Raw genomic sequence first — 5,699 nt, forward strand, 5'->3', positions numbered from 1 at the left:
AAAAGGCTACCCTCAGCAAATAATAAAGGGGGCTTCAATAAAATCAGCCCTCAAAAAATCATAAGAGGTATCAAATTATCTTAATTCAAATGTGCTAAGGCACAAAAAACAGAAGGGTTTCAATCAACACTGAACCCTTAAAAAACCCAATGGGTAAAAGAAAATACATGCTAAGACATAAAGAAATTTTTAATAAGTATTTTAAGCCAAAAGAAGGGAATAGTAGCCATCTTTTAGAGGCCATATCGGCCCGATCTAAAGAAACCTAAAGGCCAAATACAATTAGAGCTCGAGATCTTGTTCTCACTCCATCTAAACCCAAGGGTTCGACTATCCCGAGTCCAAATAAACAATAACTTGATTATGGCTCGGGGACTCGCCGTTATACGACACAAACCCTTAGGGGTCATGATGACTTCGAGGAAGCCACCCAAGACCAAAGTCTCGAATACACCTTTCAAAGCATAAGATTGTTCTAAAAACATTTACAAGGCAAAAGACATATTTATAAAGATCGGGAAGGCATTCAAGAGAAACTTTCTTTTATATATCTGAAAAAGTATATGTACAGGAGACCGTCAAAGGTCTTACCAAAAATAAAAAGAAAATAAAATCCTAACTATGTTTGGGGCTGCTTTCTCCCTCGGGAGCAGCTTTTCCTTCGGGCTCCTCATTGTTATCGGACCCATCATAGATGCCTTCATCGCCGTCATTACCGTCGGAGGAGAGAAGTAACTTATCATCAGTTTCAAACACTTTAGCTTGGGCTATCTCTTTAGAGAGGTCATAACCTCGAGCGTGGATTTCCTCAAGGGTCTCCTTCCGATATTGGAACCTCGCCAAGTCGTTGCTCTATCGCTCTCAATCGGAGGCCTCCCTTAGCTGCATTTGAGTAGCCTTAACATCATCCAAGTACACTACTATAGACTTTTCAGCCGAGATCTTCGTCCCAAAGTTGGACCTTGGCCAATAACAATTTGGCTTGGGGCGAGCTTTTCTCTTTGACGCCCCGAAGTTGGACCTCGACTGATAATAATTTGGCCGAGGCAGCCTCTTTCTCCGCAGCAAGGCGGTCTATGTTCTCCTACCACCGATTGTAGCCAGCTTTGATTTCCCCTCGGAGCAGCTCCATTCTCTCCAGTTTTTGCTGCAACTGAGATACTCAAGTATTAGAATCCACAGTTGAGACGAGTAGACCGTACTCTTTCAAAATGATAGCTACCTGTGCATCTAACTTTGCTCCCTCCTTACGTGCCTAGGCCAAGTCTACTCGGAGGTCCCTGATCTCCTCTTCTTTATTTACATAGAGGCATTTGAGGGCATCCCTCTCCTCGGTAAGTTTCTTGAGATCGGCCTCACACTAGCCCATCTCAGTTTGGACTTGTTGAATGCTTCCCGATGAAGAACTACAACCTATGAAGAAAGGAAAGAAGTCAACAAGAAGAAAATAAAATTAAATGTGATAAACAGGGAATGAAGTTTACCTGGTTCAGGATACGATGGGCCTCGTCAAAAACCATCGACGCATCTAGGTCGAAAACGTCATCAACCCCCACAAGGAAACCATGAAATATGTCCTCCCCATCGTGGGATGTTCCCATGTCGGGGGTCTCCAAAGATCGAGCCTCCCGAAACCGCCCTTCAAATAATTGAGGGCTGGACGGCTAGTCGTCAATATTAATTGCCCCAAGCGAGTCACTTGGGGCACTCTCTCCCTTCCGAAGAGCCCTACTATCGGACCCTTCGGGCACACTCACCATTTATTGATCATGGCAAGAAATATTTTTTACCCTCGATTGCTCAAGGACTTTTCTCAGAGTACCTTCCGAGATCTCCTCGGTCCGGGGATGAGTCTCCTCGACCACCACCGACCCAACTATTTTTGGAGCCTCAACGCTCCCCCTTTTTCGAGGCACTAGCTCACAACTGGCGTCTTCTCCTTCCTCATCTTGATCTCGTGGATTTTGAGCTACGTCGGCAGACAAAATAGCAGGGACGTCCTTCGGTTTACGAGCCTTACTCTTCTTAGGCTCTGGGGTATAGAAAAGTGAGGCCCTTCTCCTCTTCTTGTCCTTGACCGGTTTTGGAATTGCTTCTTCCCAAGGCAGGCCATCCTCAATTCATCGACGTCTCTGAGGCCTGCGTAAAAGGGGGTCAGATATATGTAAAAGTAAATGTTTCAGAGAAAGATGTCATAAGCATACAAGGTAAACTTACCATGGTTTTTAGCCTCCCATCTACCCTTTGCTAAGTCACGCCAGTAGCGTTCGGCATGAGAGGAAGTTGCAGCCAGCTTCAGAACCCAGTCTTCGAGGTCGGGGACCGCGTGAGACATCTAGGCGGCCGCTGTATAACAGATGAAAATGTTACACAAAGCAAAAAAATGATAAAGCACAAAGATTAATGGCTAACACTTATGTTTTGGGTTCCACTTCTCGGGGAACAGCAGCTTCTCCTCAGGGATGAGGCCGTAGGTCCTTACTTGCACAAACCGGCTCATCCAACCTCAATCTTTGTCCTCGTCGGTACTTGCAAAAAAGGACTTCATCGACCGGCGTTGGAGCTTGATTAATCCTCGAAAGAGTTTTGGTCGATACAGACGTATAAGATGTCTAAGAGTGAATTCCAACCCCTTGGCCTTACCAAAGAAGAAACGCAGTATAATTACTATACGCAAGAATGAGGGGTGCACCTTGTCAAGGGTAACCTGGTACGTCTTGCAAAAATCGACGATAACCGGGTCGAGGGGACCCAATGTGAAGGGGTACACTTAAAAACCCCTACACGTGAGTAGTGATGCTTTCTTCGAGGGCGGGGATTTGTACCATGACCTCGCCCTAGTTGTAATCTTCCTTTACTACATCGAGTTATTTTGCCGTTATCGAGAAAATATACCTTGATACGTGTCCACATCGGCTAGGGACTAACGGAGGGTTTTTGACTTTGAAGTCATTTTTAGATCACAAGGGTCGGGAACAATCTCGTGAAGGAGCGGTTCCACTGGCATTTTGTCACCGGCCGACCGGGAAGAAGAAGAAGAAGAAGAAGAGGCTTTCTCCTTTTGGTGGACGGTTTTGGACGTTTTCGCCATTGTTTCATATGAGATGAAGCAGAAAGAAGTGGAGTTTGGTATTTTTGGTCCTAAAAGATTGAATCAACAGGCGGTAGATGAGAAGAGATGGAGAGAGGAAAATACTTAGAGAAATTGGTGAAGATGAAAGTAAAGTTTAATTCAAATGGGGAACTTGTATTTATAGGTTCACGGCGACGATTCGGTGGCACTATGGCCGACCGTCACTGGCAAGCATTTAATGTTTTGGGAAAATGAACCGACAAGACGTTTCTATCACCTCGAGCACTTACATCATGGGGATGACTTCATTATTGGGGCCTACGAAAAATTGTGGTTCAAGTCGTTTCTTATCATTTTGTTCTAAGAAACGAGGGGACTATCTATATCGGTGGAAATCGGGGCTACCCAATTTCGTTCTTCGATGGAAAAAGTGATACCACGTCAGAAGGCCAGGAGCCGAGCTAGGGGTCGCAGCTCCTTTCCAATGTCGAGGTCGATATCATTTACCGAGGCCAGAAGAAGGCATGCTTCGAGATGATACTGTTATGATTCAATAATTGAAAAGACGAGATACCTGCAACGAGCCCAATATCATGGCATAAATTTTGGAATGGATTGGTCTTTGGCGGTTAGACAGCTGTCAAATATGATTTTCTGCTGTAATTAGAAGTGTACCTTATTTAAGACTCCCTTATTATATAAAAGGGAACCCATTCATTTGTAAGACACTGTTCATTGATAAGAAAATATATGCCCATTATTCTCTTGCTATTTTACTTACTGTTCTTCAGAGTTGTTTTGTCATTTATTCCCATCATCATACCTCGAGACCGTCACGGGCCGAGGTTGAGATTTAGTCTATACACTGGTTTGATCTACTTTATTCTTTAATTTATCTATTTAACCCCTTGTTTTTCAATTTATGTTGAATTAAATCACATATCCTAAAACCACAATACAAGTTTAATTATTACTCGAATTTTAAGGTAAACAACTCTAGCACTAGACAAGTGTGGAGTTTTAAGGAATTACCAAGTGTTGCATCTAGTACTTGGATAAGGTTTGTGAGCATGTTATATAAAGGTGAATACTTGAGAAGATTCTACAATTAGAGGTGGTCAGGGTATTGCATCGGTAATAATAGATTTTGTTGGAACAACCAGATTTGGTCGGTACCTTTCTAGCGGAGGAACTTCATAAAGGATTGTGCATATGATTCACCAGATTTGAAGAAGAATTAAGTTTTAAAGTTCGAGTGAGGCAAGGGAAACTCTAGGTTATTTGAGTGTATGGTACACTACAATCTCCAGGATCGGCTCAACTATTTTTGCAGACTTATGATATTGTGGTATACTTTTGGGTGGGTTTGAGTGCTGATCAGTCGATAGCAGTGAATGTGATTTGAATGGAATAGGAAAATTGAAGGATTAAGATAAAGGTATAGTTGATCGAGAATCGGAAGGAGAGAGAGTATAACGACGCGGGCGGTCGTTTTGAGTATTGTAGCCTTGTTTCCCTATTTATTGCTTATTCTATGTTCGTTGTTGTTAAGTGACTTAACGGGGTGATTGGTTTGGTTCCGGGATATTTCGAATTGAATTGGGACACTTAGTCCCGAGGTTGGAAGCCTAGGTTGAAAGAGTTGACCGGATGTTGACTTATATGTAAATGACTCCGGAATAGAGTTTCGATGATTCCGCTAGCTCCATATGGTGATTTTGGACTTAGGAGCGTGTCTCGGTTGTGAGCACGTGATTTTTTCCCTACATGAATTATTCCCATAAATTCAAGACAAAATAATTTTTCCCGTTGTTTGCAATTTTGTGGATTTTTTGTGGCATTTTTCGTTAATTGTTTGCATTTGTCTGTGCGTGTTTATTTTATTTAATTAATGAAAAATACAAAAAAATATATATATTGCATTTGCATTTAGGATTTAACTTGGTGTTTTTTAATTAAGTAGTAAATTAATTATTTCATAAGAATTGGGAAAATCACAAAAATGGTATTTTTGCACTTTTATTTTTTAATCTTTGAATTTTGGTGGTTTCTCCGCTTAATTTGGTTTTAATTAGAGTTAATTAACTCAATGTGTTAGGATTGATTTAATCTAGAATTTAGTTTGGATTTTATTTGAGTTTTATTTTGGAAAGATTAATTAAAAAAAAGAGTTTGAAAATAAATGAATTAATTTGGAAAAAAGAAAAAGGATTTGAAGAGATAAAGTTTTGGGCTTGTTTTAATTAAAATCCCCAACCCCAAATGAATTTCCCCTCCCAAAACCTGACCACACCCGGCCCCAAACACACCTGACCCGGTCGTCCCCCCTCCCCCCCCCCACTAAATTAAATGACCCCGTTTAGATTAGTCATTTGATCTGAGCCGTCTATGTTTTCTAATCCAACGGTTGTGAAGTGGGTTGGGGTTGGTATATATCTGTTCGAATTAAGACCACCCATCCTCCCCCCCCGTTTCTCATCTCTCTCATTTTCATCTTAGAGACCAACCGTGGAACCCTAGAGCCGCCCTAAATCCCACCATCACCCACTGGCGGCGCCACCTCTAACCACCCCCAAAGTAACACCATCGTACCCCCTCACCTTCCTCTTTCCAAATATCAACATAG

This window comes from Nicotiana sylvestris, chromosome 2 (assembly GCF_000393655.2).
Source record: "Nicotiana sylvestris chromosome 2, ASM39365v2, whole genome shotgun sequence".
Classification (NCBI taxonomy): domain Eukaryota; kingdom Viridiplantae; phylum Streptophyta; class Magnoliopsida; order Solanales; family Solanaceae; genus Nicotiana; species Nicotiana sylvestris.